The 19,794-nt window shown below is 48.3% G+C and overlaps 1 protein-coding gene across 1 annotated transcript in view; it reads right to left on the bottom strand.

The window, feature by feature from the left end:
- Positions 1–15,780, bottom strand: part of LOC136855352 (oocyte zinc finger protein XlCOF6-like) — a 128,663-nt gene extending 112,883 nt beyond the window's left edge. Inside the window, exon 1 of the mRNA XM_067132273.1 lies at positions 15,570–15,780. The gene's annotated coding sequence lies outside the window, so the exon portion shown is untranslated. The remainder of the gene's footprint in view (positions 1–15,569) is intronic.
- Between the last annotated feature and the right edge of the window lie 4,014 nt (positions 15,781–19,794).

Genomic DNA, 19,794 nt, shown 5'->3' with positions numbered 1-19,794 from the left:
GCGACGGCGACATACCGATGCCCATGGCCCGATTTCTTCTTCGTCACCTTCACCTCAGGATGGCAGTCAGGTCCCCACCCACGAAGAAGGAGCAGCAGAGAGTTACAGAGGCGCCAGCCAGAGGAGACCAGGGGAAGCAGGTGCAACCGGATAGTGGAGGCGGTGCTCCGGCCGGCAGCTACAGGAGCAAGTGCAGCAGTCACCGGGGAGCCAGGATAGCCAGTATGGATGGATGGAGATGAAGCCTGGGTTGGGCATGGGTGGTGCATGGGAAGCTAGGCCGGGGCAAGAGTCAGGGCAGCCAGGGGCCGGAACCATGGTCTGGAATGAGCATGGGTCAGCAACAGGAGCAGGCATGGACATAAATGTGACCGACGAAGTCACCATCTGCGAGGGGCCACGAAACCAGGAGGCAGCGGCACGAGGAGTGGAATGTGCTGGGAGGCGGCGAACACCTTGTGTCCAGGTGCAAGGCCACCCGTCGCAGGAAACTTTCAAATGATGACATGGTGACAGTCGTGGTGGTGGATGCGGTGGCTGTGTGGGTCATCACCGGAGCACCTGAGAAATGTGATACCAGGCCCTCCAGGTGCAGCCAGGCAGGGAAGATCAGGTACCTAGCCACCACCAGATGCTTCCATACCCAAGCCTGAGGTCAAAGTTGGGTTAAAGAGGGAAGCCTCTACTCGCTCCGGGGGAAAAAATTCACCCTGGAGCAGGGAGAGCCCAAGAAGGATGTCCAAAACATCCGGCTCCTGCGACCTTCCACACCCGATGAAGCGAATGAGGAGGGAGAGGGGTCCTCACCGATGAAGAGAGGCAGCAGAAGGGGTAACTTGCTGGGAGGAGAAAGCGATCTGACGGATCAGCACCACAGGAGCTGTCGGGGCGTACCCTCGGACAACGCCTTAGGCTGACCTTCACCCACAGTATTGCCTCCTCCTCTCAAACTTCGCCCACCCGTCGGCCGACCAGGAACAACACTCTGAACAGGGAGAAGCACGTGAACACACACGTCCTCTGCAAGGAGGGCAGAGGGCATGTGGGTCCAAATCAACGCTAGTTCGAAAGTGTTAAATTTCTTGCCTCCCACCCCAGGACAAACATACTGGGAAGGAGAACAAGGGGACTAACCACATTAAATCATCAATCAACAAAAACAAGAATCACGGAAAAAAAGAAGCTCATAGAGCAGTCAGGAGTAAGAGCAGCAACACACGTCTGCAGTACTGGCAAAGCAAACAGGAATGTTTACGCTCAGACAGCGGTACTCCTGCCTCCCGGACTATGATTAACTAACCACCTTGTTAGAAAGTTCACCCGGCCGTTTCAGCCTTCACTGAAGTAATTCCTAATGTAAAGGACCCGACAGTTTGTATATCACGTCCAGAACATTCAACACTTAACACAAGTAGAAAGAGTAGTCATTCCCTTGTACACGGGGCAGGGCCCAAGAAAGGGCGAGCTCTTATCCCAATCAAAGTAGGGGAGCAAAAGATATTATGTCCCAATCTAATATCCCCCAACATACAGGGAACGCCTTCATTATCTAAATAAAAAGAGCTACTGGAGAGGCATTACCACTCAGTTCGCCCCTCTAAATACTGCCATGGCTGTCAAACCCAGGAACACACAGACACAGGGGAACAACGGCTTGTATGAAGCTATCACAAATCATGGGTTTGCATTAATAAATATCAACCACACACATAATGCATACACAAAAATACAGAAAATCCCATTAAGGATAATAAAGAGCTTAACAACAGTCAGGCAAAGAGATCCAGCTCACACGTCTGCAATGCAACAGCAGCAAACTGGAATGTTTACATCCGTGCAGCGGGTATTCCCACCTACGTGACGGTAGTTACTGCCTAACCACCTTGCTCAAGAGTTTAATGGCCGTGTTCAACTTCACGTAAGTAATTCCTAATGAAAGGACTAATGGTTTGTATATTGTGTCGGAACAAAGTGAGGTTACTGTATTAATTTACTGTAAAGTACTTGGAATATTCAATGCCAGGCTGCTGGCACACTGTAAAAGACTGGACTCAGAAGTACGGCATCTGTAGCGAAATATGACATTTTTATGATAAAATAAAGTTTTATATACACTTATCAAGCAATTACATAGCTACAAGCTTTCTACAAGGCAGTCTAACAAAATTAAAATTTTCGCAGTGGTGCTGCCATCGCTAGTGTAGGTAACAGGGTTCCTCCCACTTTCAGGACTGATAGGTACAACTCAGCATAGAGCTTCAATATGTTTGATGCCTAATGTCCAATGAGGGGAGAAGGGTGGGCTCAGATTACATAACTGCTTGATAAGTATATATAAAACTTTATTTTATCACAAAAATGTCATTTTTATATAAGTGACTTACTAAGTAATTACATAGGTGATTCCACATTACGAGGAGGTGGGAATCATGAACATGTTCTACAGTAATCCAAGACATTAACAAGGATAATGACTTTTAACAGGAAAAGTTGCTAGCATTGGGTCAATACTTGTTGTACCCTATTTGGTAAGAGAGCTGCTTCAGGCGAGTACCACCTTTGGTCGTCACTCACCTTAACCTGTAGAGGGTGTGGCAGTGTTGGCCAAGAGTCGCCCCTACTTCAGTTGGTACTTTGCAGCCATGGAAGTTCACCGATGGCTGACAAAGACAAAAAAATAGCGCCCTTGCCCTGGGCATAGACCAGAATAAACACAACACTGGCACCTACAACCAAAATTAAGAACCACCATGCCCTCATTAGGCCCGAGTTCGACTCTCCAGGCGGCTAATGAAGAGTCACAGGAATTTATTTCTGGGGATAGAAATTCATTTCTTGCTATAATGTGGTTCAGATTCCACAATAAGCTGTAGGTCCCATTGCTAAGTAACCAATTGGTTCTTAGCCACGTTAAATAAGTCTAATCCTTCGGGCCAGCCCTAGGAGAGCTGCTAATCAGCTCAGTGGTCTGGTAAAACTAAGGTATACGTAACTTTTAACTCATCTCATTAAAAATTGGTGGGTACTCCAGGTACACTGTACCCCCAGGTTTCCCTTAAACTCAACGACCTTACAACAAGGTGAAGAGACAGTAGAGGGACAGAGAGCCCCCTATGCTTCCTTTTCCAACCATGCCAGCCACGTATTGCGGAAGTTGACGCTGAGCGCCTGGAGATTGGCGTCGAGTGCCCCACTGTTGATGCCGAGTGCTCAAATGTTGGCGCCGAACACTCCACAGTCTGAAGTTGGTGCCAATCGGTCAGATGCAGAACACTGATGAAGCGGGCATCATGCAAGTCAAACCAGAGGGGTATTCCGGGCTGAGTGCAAGTGCTCAAACCTCATAAGCTTTGACCTTAAGGAAAGATAAAACATCTTGAACTTGAGAATGCACTTCTGTGACGAACTTCTAAGGAAGAAAGTGCATTCTTTGACAGAGAGTGTGAGAGGTTTTTCACTGAGCACCGAAGCTTGTCAGAGGGTCCTCTAATCTTTTCAGTCTTCTGAAGGTAGTACTTCAAGGCCCCTACAGGACAAAGAAGTCTCTTCCTCCTCTGGCCCGAGGATGTCCGTTACTCCCTTAATAACGGATGTGCAAGGCCATGGCTTGGAAACATCCTCATTCTGGGTGAGGAAACTAAGGGAGAGAGAGAGTATACTGCATTTCCATTTGAAAAGTCTACTCACATGTTGAAGGCTTGCCCCTCGCTAACACGTTTAGTGATTGCTAATGCCACAAGAGAGTCTCCCTCGTGAGATTCTTAAAAGAGGTTGAGCTGAGGTGTTTGAAAGTTGAGCTCGTAAGCCACTTCAGAGCAACATCCGAATTCCAGAAGAGCATTAGGCTTTCTATTTTGGAGGTTTCAAAGGAATTGATAAGGTCGCTGAGGTCTTCAAACAATAACCTATACCCTTTGATGGTAGAGCGGAGACAACTTCCTGTCGGTCCTCAGGAAAGGTAAAAAGTTAGCTAACTGGCTTATAGAGGTTTCAGAAGATGAGATGTTATTTTGTCGGTACCATCCTTTGAAAACTTACCACTTGGATTGGTAGCAGCCTTTTCGCTCTGACGAGGCTCCTGACAGTCTGAAGCCTGTCAGGGCCAGAGAGGACAATCCCTAATGGGACCTGAGGAAGTAGGGCTGTTTGAACAGCGACTGCCTTTGTGGCAGAAGTTTTGGGAAGTCCACTAACAGACACAGCAGATCCAGAAACCATTCCTTCCTGGGCCAGAACGGAGCGATCAGGGTCACCTGAGACGTTATGGTGAGAGGAGAACTTGTTGATCGCCTCCCTGATCATCTGAAAGGTGGGAAGGCGTGGACATCCAGGCCTATCCAATCCAAGAGCATGGCATCCATCGCCTATTTGGTGGGTCGGGACACAGGGAGCAACAGGGAGGCAAAGAGGTCCACAGTTGGTTTGTCTCCAAATTTCCCAGAAATTGTCATATACAAGGGAGTCTTGAGTCCACTCCATCAGCAACACCTGATTGCAGCGATTCAATCTGTCTGCAAGGGTGTTAATTTTTCCCCACAAGAAGCAGGTAATAATCTTCACCTGGTACTGAACTGCCCAGAGGTCTTTCGCCGACTCATAGAAAGAAAAGGAGTGGGTGCCCCCTTGTTTGCAGACATAAGATAGCACTACGGTGTTGTCCGCGTAAATCGCTACTGCTTTGCCAGAAAATAAAGGAGAAAAAACCTGGAGACTCAGTCGAATGGCCCTTAGTTCCTTCTCATAGATGTGGAGTTCTCTGATCTACAGGCCATATCCTTGAGATCTTCTGACTACCTAGAAGGGCTCCCCAAACCTCCTGAAGCGTCAAAATAAAGTTCTAGGTGCAACGGTAGAAGAGACTTCCCTCGAAGTCTTTCTACAGACAACCACCGCCAAAGGTCCATCTTGATCTATGAGGAGATGGGGGAAAAGGAAGGAGTCCGGTTGGGTTTTCCCACTCCAGCACACTTTAGATAAAACTGAAGAGGCCTTATATGAAGCCCAAGCCTCTTTACAAATGGTTCTACTGAGGCCCAGGTCCCCAGCAGATTCATCCACTGAAGTACTGAGGAAGTCCAAGGAGAGAGAAGCAACCAGTCGTCGAGATAGAGACAAACGTTGACATCGGGAAGGCGAAGCCATTTCCCAAGAGGAGCTAGGATTCGAGTGAACACCTGTGGGGCAGTGGACAGGCTGAAGCACAGGGCTCGAAACTGGAGAACTTTGCCCCGATTTACAAGGTGCAGGAATTCTTGAATCTGGATGTATTGGGACATGGAAAAAGGGTGTCCTGCATGCCCAGGGTATCCATCCAGTCAACCTGATGGTGAGAGGACATGACCTATTGACTGGTTTCCATATGAAATTTGGTTTTCAACACGAAATGATTCAGGATGCTGACATCCAGAACTGGCCTCTAGCCCCCCAATGACTTGGGGACCGAGAAGAGACGGTATTAAAATCCCTCCGAGTTGAGATCTAAAACCTCCCTATTACCCCTTTGCGAAGAAGGGACTCTAACTCTAGAGAAAAAAAGGGCAAGCTTCTCGGAGTGAGCCAAGTAGGCAGTCAAGTTGATTGGCAACTTGGATAAGGGAGGTTTTTCATGGAGAGAGAAGGAAAATCCTTTCCTCAAAACTTGGACTACCAAAGGTTCTGCCCCTCCCAGCTCCATTCCTCCCAAAAGAGGTGTAGCCTGGCTACAACCAGGGTGTGAAGGACTGTGCTGTCATTTTTAGCAGCTGGTTTAAATAAGACATTTGGTCGATCTAGACGGGGGCATAGATTAGTTAGAGGTCTAGATTAAGGCCCATATTTTCCTCCTCGAAAGGGCTGCTGTAGAGGAGAGGATGACTTGGTTGTTGTTGCACGAGCTTCCTTACGCCGCTTGAAAAACTGAGCCACAAGAGCAGTCATCGATTTCTACTTAAGGTCAGAGAGGATCTCCTTAACAGTGTCTTGGGGCAAGAGATGGGGTCTGCCTAATGGAGAGAACAAGAGAGCCGACTTCTGTGTTGCGGTAACTCTCACTTCTTCAAGGTTCCCATCAAAAACAGGGAGCCAAGCTTAGAAGAACCATCCCTGCACAAGACAATACTCTGAACCAGTCAAAGACAAATCTTCGGCAAAGACCAGACAATCCTCGACTTCTCTAGCTAAAGCTCCCATCGTCCAGTCAAGGAAGCAAAAAATTTCTATTACCTTGAATAGATTCTTGGCAAGCTGTTCCAGTTCCAGGAACAAGAAGGATATCTTGGCTGCGAACGCAGAATGACGAGTGGCGTCAACCAAATTGGAGAAAACCCCCTGGGAGGCGGTTGTCTGGAAGGAAGACTTTACCTTGGACCCTCTTCATGGCCAGCCACTCGTCCACCTCTTGAAAAAATAACAATTTTTGAAGTAAATTGTATTTTTCCTAACTATACAAACCCTCGGTCCTTTACATTCTGAGATACTTTCAGGCGTAGGCTGGAAAGCGGCCGTTAAACTTTTGAACAAGGTGGTTAGGCAGTAACTACCTCAAGGTAGGCGGGATACCCGCCTGCCTGGATGTAAACATTCCAGTTTGCCTTTGGCCCAGGTACAGATTGAGGGGTGGCATGAGGTGGGCATAATTGCAAAAGGACCTCGGGTTTGTATAGTTAGGAAAAATACAATTTACTTTAAAAATTGTTATTTGTTCCGACACAATATACAAACCCTCGGTCCTTTACATTAGGAGACTCACTGATTGGAGGAGGAATCTGAGAAAGTCTCTCTGAACTGACTGGAGTTCACCACCTTGTCTTCCCTTCCTGGTCGTGAGAGCGAGGAAGGAAAAACTACCTCTGACAAAAGATCGGGTTGTAAGAAACGCAGGATCAGTTGTCAGACTTCTGTCCCTTTGCATGAAAGAGGAAACGTCAGTTCATGCAAAGTAGGCTGGGAAGAATTTGACGTCGGGTGACAATAAGGCAAATACAAGCATTGGGTTGTCTCATAGTCATGGTCTCCTTCCTTCCCTTGCAAGAGGAAGGAGTGGGGTTGCTTCTATTAACCTGAAGCGGAAATAGAACGGGAGCTCCTGTTATGTGCTTATCTGCCTCATCGCCCGGTCCAGCTTGTAACGGCATGTCCGCTCCCTGCCCGTGGGAAGAGAGCCAGGATGGGGAGAAGGAGAAGAGAGGCCAGTCACTCAACCTCCATTCTCCCCATCACAGCCGTACAACATAGGCGAGATGCAATCCTGTCCCGTTAGGGGAGCTGGATAAGCTACACAACTTGTTGAGCAGCCACCACAGGACCCAAGGAAAAAGTGTCCAAGGACTTGTGTGCAACATCCCGGAGGTAGAAGGAGGTGAAGGTAGTCTGTTGGGACCACAGACCGCCTTCAGCTCCTGTGGCACCGACATATTCTTCCGGAATGCGAGGGATGGACCAAGCCATCGACTTTGTGAGCTCGGGTGAAAGGTACCGGTATCGTCATCATCAGCTGCCAAGTACCTCCTTGATCGCTTCACGAAGTCAGGAGGAAGATGTGTCATAGACACTTCTTCCTTGGGAGAGACAGTACTGGCGTAAAACATTGACGACATCCAGGTTAGGAATGTCAAACCTTTCGGAAAGTACCACAGCTCCCAATAGGACAGAGTAACGAATGATCTGGATCATCGATACAAAGTCCAAGGAGGAGGGGAACAAGAAGGACTCGAACCTGACAGTCGATGCCAATGGATTTGGGGTCCACCTATGACATCCGAGAAGGATGATCCCCACCCTGTTCTTCCATCTTCTACGCCAAGCCAGGGTAAGATGAGAGATGGACCTAAGAGGGCATATCTCTTCCCGGCGACTCTCGTGGGGCGAGTGCAGAGCACGGACAGGAACCCTAAACGAGAGCCGCATGCCACCCAGGAAACATTCCCTGGGACAGCATGACTGAAGAAGCTTCTCGTCCGTAGCTAACTCTCGACTAAGGAGACGAAGGCTACTTCAGATAGAAGACTAGGTCACACAGGGCCTACATTCTTCAAAACTGAAAGGGAGAGAAGCAGCCCTCGGTGGAGAAGACGAGAAGTCCAGACTTGACGAGCGACTCTGACCCGGGAAGAAGTTCCGACAACGACACTACCAGCGAAGATGGATCCAGTCCCTGGGACAGTGTTGCAGAGGACTTCAAGGGATATCCAGCTATATCCGTTGTCGCTCAGCGAGAAAGCCTGTGCTTGCAAGGAAAGCTGGAAAGTCTCCCAGTCCTGAACACACAGGGATGTACTGCCTCAAGAACCGCTTCTTGTGTAGCTGCACAGGAGGATGGGTCAAGCGAATTCTTCCCGATGCCTCGGCAATCAGGTCGGAAGAAGGAAGTCTTTAAATATTTGTCTGTAACTCGAGGTGAGCAATGTTTGTGAACCCCTAGCGAAACGGACAAATACGGAGGGAAAAAAAACGTTGATATCGAAGTTTTCACCAAAAAGACAGCATGCCTCAACAGAGCGGCCCCTGGTCTGGTATGAGGAGCGAGAAAACACTACTGACTTTGTGCAGGAGGCAACAGAAGGACGGTAGGGATTTTCTCAGTCCAGCAGTCTCTGTATGAGTCTTCGTGAAGAAAGAGTGAGCAGCATGTTCTGTCCCGATCACTCAAACCCGAGGCCAGGCTTGCCTACCAATACATCCCCACCAGGGATGCATCTGGTTAATTGAGCTGTCGAGTGTGCAATAGAACAACACTCGAGTACCTTCAAATGTCGAGATAAAACAGGGGAAAAAAACTATTGCCTCCTGTTTGTCAACAAAAAGTCACTACTGTGGTTTTATTGTTCAATGAAACCAGTGAGTGCCATAAAACCCATCATGGATTCTCGGACGGCCAAAAGGCTGCCCTGAGCCCAGGATGGTGACGGAAGGTACTAATCATCTCGGTCGCACAAATTCAAGACAAGGTCTTTACCAGTGTGCGCCTATTCCTCAACCTGTGAATCTGTGAGTAGACACAAGATTTGAGGGAAATATGAAGGCATATCCGAAGGTTCCTATAATCAAGCATTAGCCTAACTCTTTCCTCATACCTCGAAGAGGAAAGAACGGGGAAAAGGAAGCAGACTTCCATTTTCGACCATGGGAAGCTTCTGCAAGATGACAGGGAACCGAGACAATTAGCTCTAGCCGGGCTGGCATTTCCCAAATCGGGAGCACGGGAGAGGTGGTGGGATGAGAGATCGATGGAAAGAATTGCCGAGACCTAAGGGAAATAGATACTTCTCCTGAAGGAATCCATTCCCAGGTCTCAGCAATGTTGCTGCCAGCTCCAGAGACTCAATAAGCATCATTTTGTCCAGGCATCAGCAGTTGCAATCTTCTTCTGAAGCCTAGGACTTCTTAGCTAAGGAGTTGAGGTGGGCTGGCTTGAACCCAATGTCCAGTTGAAAAGACTAAGACCCAAAATTCTTGGCCATTGTCCAAAGGACAAGGCAGTGCCCTGGTGGGAACCTTGATTACCGGGGTATCTGGCAAATCTCTGAAAGAGAAAGGCAGAACCAAGTAAAGATTCGTTCCCAAGGGTCGAGCCAACTCGGGACTTACGAAACTGGAGATCCGAATTGGGACAAAGTCCTTCTTCTTAGCACCAGAATTGCCCAAACCACTGTGTTCAGCAAGACCCTTCGAGGCAAGAAGAATTCATATTCTGCCGAGGCAGGGTGAAAGTTTGGTATTTCTACCTGAATTAACTCCATCGAAGAAAAGAATCCATCAGGTCGAGAACGCTCGGAAGACAGGACTGCAGTGGCGGTCCCTGACATTCTCGCCCCTCGGAAACTGCAAGGGTTGCAAGTGATGAAGGTTATTCATTGGGGAGCGCGGTCCTGTCCGGGGATCCTCGCGCCCGACGAATCAGCGCGAAGTTCCCGAAAACAAGGGGCGATCGTGACTTGAAGAGGAAGACCTTCGCTGTTCCGCGCGTGAAACCCTGTACCTTCTCCCTTGGAGGAGACCTTGACAGATCCCATGAAGCCCTCCTCAGCTACCTGGTTATAATACGAGAGAATCGGGGACCGATACCCAAAGCACGCCAGGCAGCCGAACTCCGAAAAGAAAATTTTGTCGGAGCTCTCTCTGTCCGTCTCGCTCCTCTCGGAACAACCGAAAGGAGAAGAGAACAGGTGAGGAGAAAAGAGTAGCCCTACCTGTCCTGCCAGAATGATAAGCAGGAGAGGCGGACCGTGAGCAATAATCAACCAAGGAGATTACTGCCACATGGGGGAAAGAAGAGCACCTATGCCGTGGCAAAGTGCTTTCCTGGGAAGAGCAAAAGTTCACTCGAGCATAGACGAGAACCCGAATCGGAAAAAACCAGTGGGGCCGAGGCCGAACGAACGCGATACAGCTGGAAATCGGCAGACTGGGAGGCAGGCGAGGCGGGGCGAGCGAAACAAGCCAAGCCAGTCTGGCAAAGTCAAGTCGAGCCGAGCCAGTCTGGCAAGCCGAGTGAAGTCGAGCCGAGCCAGTCTGGCAAGCCAAGTCGAGCGAGCCAGAGCCAGACTCATAACTGGGCAGGCCAGACTCGTCTGCTGTAAACAATTGCTAGTTTCCCGAACTCTAAACTCCTTCGAGGCGGTGACCGCCCCGAGGCCTCGAGAAGAAGGTTCAAGGGGAATTCTGTGTCTGGTATCTTGCATGCTCGAACCCTAAAGTTCGAGACACAGAACGAAGCCCCCGAGAAGCAGCTGGCGGGCAGAATCGAGACACCTGGCGTCGCGGTACATAGAAACCTGGGTGTCGGCGCAGACACATGGGTGTCTCGGCAACCAGACACATGGGCGACTCCCGGCAACCAGACACCTGGGTGTCTCTCAGCACCGGCAACCAGACACCTGGGTGTCTTCGGCAACCAGACACCTGGGTGTCTCTCTCTCGGCACTTTCTCTCATCCTATGCCTCTCAGAAGGAGAGCGCCGTGATTCATAGAATTCGAGCTACCCACAAGACTTCCAAAAATCGGAGCGGCTGCTTGTTACCTAATAGATTAAAAGAGCCAAGCACAGAACCAGTCTTAGATGCAGACTTCCAAGACTGGCAACGAGGGAATGGCCTCGAGGCCGTGCTGTCGCCCCCAGAATGAGCAAGATCCCACAGGAAAATGCGAAACGGTCAACTTGTCTTCGGAAGAGAGTCAGTCCCTTAGAAGTCCCGCAGGACTCCCAAAGTGAATCTCTTCCTGCTTCTTCTGGTGTTCGAACCGACAGGATCGAGACACCAGGCTGGGAACCCGACCGAGCACTGGCAAACACTGGGAGCGCTTGCGGTGCTGGCAGGAAGAGGAACCAAGACACCTGGGTGCCTCGCCCTTTCTCGCACTGCTCCCGAACTGGGCCCAGGAAAATCTCTCCAGACCAGATCAGGATACTCGATATTCCATAGAATCTCGAGCACTCGGCTGCTCGCGAAGCAGCGCCTCAAAGCAGCCCCCATCTTAGAGGCAGAACCTCTAAGACTCAGGAACGGGAACGCAAACTGAGGTCTGCGCGCCCGCGCGGCTTCAAAACACAAAACCCACGGCTATGCGTAATCGGTTCCCTAACCCGAAGGTCGGGAAGAGCCAGCGAGAGACCCACTGCCTCCTCGGAAGGGAGGCAGTCCCTAGACGTCCAAGGGCATCAGGGAAGAAGCAGCATCCTTCCTTCGGCCGATGGAGGTCTGTCCAATTCTCGGGACCTCCAGGACCTCGGGAGAGGAAGGGGAAGACGCAGCAGAAGACGAAATCGAAGATAAGATGAAGAAGACGGCGGCTACTTCCACAGGACAGCTTCCTTCATCTCCACTCCCACATCTTCTACAGGATGGTGGACACGAAACATCGTAACCTCCAGGGCAGTCCGGCAGGAACACAACGGACGCAGCCAGGACACCACCACCAGGAGAAGCATGATCAGGACAGCCGATGCAGGAGCTACGGCAGCAGTTCGGAGGGCAGGAGCTACTGCAACAGCCAGGTACATCACCTCAACAGGACCACTTCCTAAATCTTCACGCCGACATCTTCTACAGGATGGCGGACATCGTAACCTCTGGGGCAGCTGGCAGGAACGCACAGAAACGGACCCGGGCACGACCGCCAGAAGCAGCAGGAATGATCAGGACAGCGATGCAGGAGCTACGGCAAAGGTTCGGAGAGCAGGAGCTATGCAACGGCCAGGAACGTCACTTCCACAAGGCGACTTCCTTCCCTTCACGCCCACGTCTTCTACAGGATGGCAGCTGGCAGGAACACAACGAAGTGGCCCCGGCACGACCACTAGGAGAAGAAGCAGGCATGATCAGGACATTCGATGCAGGAGCTACGTTAGCTGTTCGGAAGGCAGGAGCTAATGCAACAGACAGAGTGTCATTGAAAGTCACCAGCATCGACAGGAAGCAATCAGGCGGCTGCGGCAGGAGACCAGGAGAGCAGCCCCGAGACTGTCGTAGAGTTGACAGAGCAAAACACAGGGAACAGCAGGAGCAGATAGACCACAGATCGCAGGAAGCATTGCAACAGCATACATGAAAACCAGCAATGACAGCGATCGAACTACATCGGCGGGAACAGAGTCAGAGCGATCCCGGCGTGGTAATATGTCATCTAATCAGGTATTGTGGTCGATCCCGAGCAACACTGAATGAAAGTCGGGACTGCTTCATGCAAGATATTCTTGATATATGATATCCAGCCAACTACTGCTGTCTCTGCAATGCTCACTGTCAACCTGAAAGAAAAACAAATATGATTAGTAGAGGAGGCTCCTCCCGCTACAAGGGAACAGCCCTACGCAGCGTTAGGAGGTACTCTAGAAGGTTGCTCACCTCCTCCCCTCCCCCGTGTCTTCACCCGGACGAGCGAGGCGAAAGAGATCTCTACTAAAGGAGAGAGAAGGAAGAACCTACGGGAAGAGAAAAAGGACAGAGGAGGCCACCAAGGGCGCCGTGGAAGCGGAACTTATTGACGACGCCCGTAACCTCCCACTCAGCCCGCAAATCTCTAAGCGCAGGCGGCGAGAAACACTCAGCATAAAGGAAGAAATTAGTGATGCCCCTTACACACGGAGGCGGAAGCCCAAGAAGGGACTAATCTTAAGTCCCGATGGATGTAGGGGAAGTGAAGAAAAAGCGTCCCAAACTAATCCCGAAAGTAAGGGGCGCCTCCAGTATTACGTAAAGGGTCGCTGGAGAGAAGCATTACCACTTGGTTACGCTACTCCAGCTATGCCCTTGGCCGTCAAACCCAAGACACAGGTAGGGAACGGCGGCTTACACAAGGTTATCACAAATCATGGGTTTGTATTGCAAATATCAAACACACGCAATATATAAACAAAAATACAGAAAGATCCCACCGTAAGAGCTTAACGACAGTCAGCAGAGAGAACAAAAATACGTCAGCAATTTGTGACGGCCGAAAGCAAACTGGAATGTTTACATCCGGGCAGGCGGGTATCCCCGCCTACCTGGAGGTAGTTACTGCCTAACCACCTTGTTCAAGAGTTTAACGCCGTTTCCAGCCTACACCTGAAAGTATCTCCTAATGTAAAGGACCGAGGGTTTGTATATTGTGTCGGAACAAACCGCATCTGGACAAATCTTGAAAAGGTAGTAGTAGTCGTGGCTGCCACTGCCGAGTGGTTCGTGACTGGGGAGGGAGCCAAGCCTTCCAGGGCCGAGCCAGGTAGACCCAGGTGTAGCCAGGGAGAGTTGGGAATCATAGCCTGGCTGTCCAGTCCGAACCTGAAGCAAAAGTCGGGTTATCAATGGAAGCCTCTACTCGATCTGGAGGAAAATTTCACCTCCGAACGGGAAGAGACTTCCGAGAGGATGGGGTCCAACTCTCCCCGTGCCCTTCCACTAACGAAGATACGTAAGAGGAAGGGGGAGGGGAGTCCTCACCCGAGGGAGAGGAGCAGAAGGGGAATTCGCTGGGAGGAAGAAACTAACCTTTATTAGCCACCAAAGGCGTGCGTCGGGGCGTATTTCCCTCGGACGACTCCTTGGAAGGCTTACGACGGTAACGTCTCCTCCCCTTGAACTTACCCCACTGCTCGGAGGACCACAAACAACACTCATCACAAGTAAACAGTGGCGTGAACACACACGCCCCTGCAAAGATGTGCAGAGTGCATGTGGGTCCACGTCGACTCTAGAACGAAAAGAATTGCACTTTTTACCCCCTACCCCGGGACACACACGCTGGGGAAAGGAGGGTTTAGACAACTTTTCCATGATAATGAAAAAAACAGAAAAATCCCACCAAAAATAGAAGTAAGATGCAGTCAGGCAGAGAGCGAAGAACAACGTCCGCACGCTACGACGGCCGAAAGCAAATTGGAATGTTTACATCCGGGCAGGCGGTGCTCCCGCCTCCCGGACAGTAGTTAACTGCCTATACCACCTTGTTTGAAGTTCAACGGCCGTTTCCAGCCTACGCCTAAAAGTAATCTCCTAATGTAAAGGACCAAGGGTTTGTATATTGTGTCGGAACAAAAGGAACGTTCCAAATGGGAAAAGCTCAACAACAGTCAGGCAGAGAGCAAGAGAAACAACGTCCGCAGTCTACCACAGCCGAAAGCAAATTGGAATGTTTACATCAGGGCAGGCGGTACTCCCACCTCCAGGACAGTAGTTAACTGCCTAACCACCTTGTTCGAAAGTTCAACAGCTGTTTCCAGCCTATGCTGAAAGTAATTCCTAATGTAAAGGACTGACGGTTTGTATATCGTGTCGGAACAACTAACCTCAGACGCTTCCCTCGTGTGGCAGGGGAGCTTTGGGCCTCCCTTGGACAGCCCCCAAATAGTCTAAGTTGTGACCCCTTCCTCTGCAGTTTAGCCTACAAGTGACCGATCAATTCATGGGAATGACAAACACCTAAAGTCTTTAGGGGGTCACCCAAAATTAGGTTAGGTTAGGCTGTATCCCCATGGCCCGGTCTAACCAGCTTATGACAGATTATGGGAAATGCTACTAATGTTAAGGGGTGCATCCAACCCCCTTAGACCCCTCATACCTAACTACGGCAGTTCCTCAAAACACCTAAATTGGGGTTCAGTCTGAACCTAGCCTACATCGACCCCTGAAAGGCGGGTCTGGGAGGCGTACCGGGAGGAAAACCTCACGCTGCACTATGAACCAACTGTTAGGAGAGGCTGGAAAGTAAGACGGTGGAAAGAGAATACGAAAGGAGGTAGAGTAAAATGAATGAATGGGGTTGCGGTAAAACTTGACATGACCTTTCCTATAATGCTAGGTCCTGACCTAACCAGACATTACCTACCTAACCTAACTTAGGGGACGCGGTCTGACCTGGCTGGGGGGTTTTCGCGCCCCCTTCCTCCCCTCCCAAAAAGGCCGTAACCAGTCCCTGTCGGCGACTGGCGGGAATCAGGCCGCTGAACTTAAGTTTAGCCGGGGTTGGACCTAAGGGCCTAAGGAAGGGACGCTGCAGAGAACCTTGAAGTAATGTCTACAGTGCACCGCATGAGGTGCGCTGACGGTACTTACCTCCCGCCCTCGGCTCTGAAGGGTCGGGGGGTTCCATGACAAGAAGCTGGCTAACTTACCTATGAAATCTCCTTATTTATTTCTGTTCCACGGCTTAAAACCCGTTGTTTTTATTCCCACGAGGTCGGAAAAGGATTATATTAGTTTCAAATGCGCAAAAACGACGTATTTTCAGCCTATTCGTCATTAAATGAGGCGAAAATGACGGCTTGAAATCAGGGGAAGAAATGCCGCTGGTCAAAACGTAAACAAACAGACATGTTGACGGTTACCTTTTGGTAGTGATTCTTATTTATTAATTAGATTGTGATCTCGGATAAAGTCGATTATAACTCTTATTTATACTTTAATCGTATTTATATTAAAAACAATTGCAGTCTTCAAGTGGTATAACCTGTAATCGGATTTTGAGATAGAGTAGGACTGGTGAGATTCTTCGTTAAAACAAATCCCTCACTCGTCTTCTTCCTCCCTTGAGCGTGTTTAAGTTTTTGTCTCTGTAATGTCATAAATCTTTTATAAATTCTTTCCTGTTTTCAATTTCTTCTCTCGACAGGTCTGCAAATAGGAGTATAGCAGTCATCGATTCCTCTTTATTTTCTTGAGATATGGCTGATGCACAAATCTATATCTATTTCTAATGTCATTATATGCTGGACAGTAGAGTAGGAAATGCTCAAAGTTTTCAGTTACTTTGTAAGGAATGGATTTGAGTGACATACTGGCTGGGTGTTGTCTAGTTTATAACTAATTCCTTACTGAATCAATGTCCAGAATCTTCGAAGTTGTTATTGGCTGGTGCGAGCCGCAAAGTAGTTTTTACACACAGACAAGGGAAAACGGAGATTATGTTTCGGACATCTGTGCTTGTAGACAGACAAACAGATGGCGATTGTGAGAGACGTAATAAACTTACAATAATAAACCATATATCAATGGAAAGGCCGGGAAATTCCACATATGGACATTTGCATGAGATTGGAGACAGATTAATGAATATAATGCAGTAGCATAATATATGTGAAATGGCGAGACGTTTGGCGCCTTCACAAGCAGAAACATACATACAGTTTGATACAGAAGATTCGGTGGACATTATAAGTACATTATCGGAATGATTGCATGGCAATGCAAGTAGTGGTGATTGTACATGAATCGAGACAACAATGGTTAGAGAGAAATAGACAAGAATATTGTATGGTAGAAGTTGTAGAGCCTCCATGGCTCGGTCGGTAGAGCAGCAGACTCGAACTTCATAAGAAGTCTGTGTCGCGGATTCAAATCCACAGCTGACCGGTCAGAGGGGCGGACACTTTGCTATCCGTGTAGATTTGAGTGATTCTAGTGCTTTCATTTCAGACACTAATGTACCATGTGATAACAGTGGGGCTGAAGAACCCATAGAAGTAACTGTAAATAATGATAGTGAATGTTCAGTACAACCGCCAATGTTAAGGCGATCCAGTCGAATAAGTAAACCTCCAGATCGACTTGATTTATAAATATATACAAATATGCTGTATTTATCATGTTTTGTTTTCATATTTGTAACATATTTTGGAAGAAGTATTGATTTATTTAATTGTCTGATGTTTTAAATTGGAATATTATTGCTTTTCTAGGATAAGGGATGTAGAGTCTTAGATAAAAAAAAAAGGTAATCCTTTGTTAATTCTGATTCTATTCCTGCTGTGAACGTCTTTTGTTTTTTGAGTTCTCGGTTCCGTGGTTGTGTTGTAATGCGGCCGGTGTGCTGGTCCTTGGGGGCAAGTTGTTGTAACGGATTCACAATAAACCTTGTATCCGGCCCTGTATTTAATTATGCTCGCCCTAACAAGTTTTCCATCCCTGGATCCGATGACTCATGGCACTGGCAATGACTTCTGGCTTGGAAAAGGATATTGGTATTGACTCACAGGTTCCACCTCAGAAAGAAGAAACAAAGGTTGATGCAGCCTCTCCACAAGGAACTCCACAAAAGAAAGGTTGTGAGTGATGAAAGTCACCATAGAAAATTGACAATTTTGCTTGCATATGAAATACCCCTTGAATGCAATTATGAATCTATTTTTGGATTATTTAAACAATATGGGAAAATTTTAGAAATACGTATGAACTACAGTGAAGACGATGAGAAATGGGAAGCTTGGATCTCTTCTGAGAAACATGAAGATGCTGTAAGGGACTGTATTGGCGGTCTTACGGGCACACGTGTGTGTGAATCATCCATCGGACAAAACAAGACGACAAAGCATCCCGCTCTCTCTCTCTCTCTCCCTCCCATGCGCCAGCTGCCATCACTCAAAGGAACGCAACTTCTACCATACAATATTCCTGTCTATTTCTCTCTCGCCATTGTTGTGTAAGAGACCTCGTTGTGCCAATCGCGGTCTCTTTCGAGCACACGTGTGTGTGCGCGCTCATACCTTCGGAGGGACCCAGACAACGAGGAAAACAAGAGCATCCCGTTTTCTCTCTCTCTCTCTCAAGGAACGCAACTTCTATCATACAATATTTCCGTCTGTTTCTCCCTAAGCATTGTTGTCTTGATCTATGTACAATCACCACTACTTGCAGTGCCATGCAAGCATTCTAATCATATACTCAAAATGTTCCACCGAATCTTTTGTATCAAACTGTGTGTGTGTTTCCGTTTGTGAAGGTGCCAATGTCTCACCATTTCACATATATTATGCTACTGCATTGTATTCATTAATCTGTCTCAAATCTCATGCAAATGCCCAAATGTGGAATTTCCTGGCCTTTCCATTGATATATGGTTTATCATTGTACATTTATTATGTCTCTCACAATCGCCATCTGTTTGTCTGTCGACAAGCACAGATGTCCGAAATATAATCTCTGTTTTGCCTTGGCTGTGTAGAAACTACTTTGCGGCTCTCACGAGCCAATAACAACTTCGAAGATTCTGTACATTCATTTAGTAAGGAACCACCAATAAACTAGACAACACCCAGCCAGTATGTCACTCAAATCCTTTCCTTCCAGTGGTGACCCCGGAGTGACCCGAAGGAGCTGATGGTAGACGTCTGACCCACGATCCCTTCAGTAAATGTCCGACCCTCCGAGATGACCCGCCCCACCACAGGAACCATGGACGCCTCCTCAAGGCAGCCTGCTGCCGCCCCCGAACTCGTACCGGACGACCTGACCAACGAAGGATCAGCCGACGTCATCCTGCAACCCGCTGCCATCCTCCTCGAGTTCCTGCTGACCAGCGCCGCCCTTCAGCCTCCTGCCCGCCCAAAACCCAAGCCCTTCGCGCCCATTCGAATTGTCAGCAAGACAATTTCCGCACCGGGCCTTGCTTGTGGCGGGAGGGGGGGAGGAGTATTGTAAGGGACTGCATTGGCGGTCTTACGGGCACACGTGTGTGTGTGTGTGTGAATCATCCATCAGACGAAACAAGATGACAAATCATCCCACTCTCTCTCTCTCCCTCCCGTGCGTCAGCTGCCATCGCTCAGGGGAGTGCAACTTCTACCATACAATATTCCTGTCTATTTCTCTCTAACCATTGTTGTCTCGATTCTTGTACAATCACCACTACTTGGATTGCCATGCAAGCAATCCGATCATGTACTCATAATGTTCCACCGAATCTTCTGTGTCAAACGGTATGTATGTTTCTGTTTGTGAAGATGCCAAACGTCTCACCATTTCACATATATTATGCTCCTGCATTGTATTCATTAATCTGTCTCGAATCTCATGCAAATGTCCATATGTGGAATTTCCTGGCCTTTCCATTGATATATGTTTTATCACTGTACATTTATTATGTCTCACAATCGCTATCAGTTTGTCTGCCGACAAGCACAGATGTCCAAAATATAATCTCTGTTTTGCCTTGTGCACCAGACAACAACTTTGAAGATTCTGTACATTCGTTATGGGCTGCTCTAGGAGCAAGAGCCCGTGCTGGCACAAGGCCAGCTAAATCTAAAACAACAACATGTACATTCATTCAGTAAGGAACCACCAATGAACTAGACAACACCCAGCCAGTATGTCACTCAAATCCTTTCCTTACAGTGCCTTTAGAGCCACATGTAACATAATTGTAATATACAGAGAGCACTTTGTGACAAATTCCCTAGAAATTTAGATGCTTATCGCCCAGCTGACTGGAATGAAAATGAGTCTCTGACTCTTCAAAATAATCTGCTTATAGCAACTGCAAAAGAGGAGAATTATAATTATTTTAAATTCAGTAAATATTTGCAAAAGAAAGTAGGAATTGGTGAAATTTCTATATTTGGT

The sequence above is a fragment of the Macrobrachium rosenbergii genome, chromosome 31 (assembly GCF_040412425.1).
Source record: "Macrobrachium rosenbergii isolate ZJJX-2024 chromosome 31, ASM4041242v1, whole genome shotgun sequence".
Taxonomy (NCBI): Eukaryota; Metazoa; Arthropoda; class Malacostraca; order Decapoda; family Palaemonidae; genus Macrobrachium; species Macrobrachium rosenbergii.
Note: the sequence above shows the minus strand (reverse complement) of the source record. Positions and strands in the feature narration are given on the sequence as shown.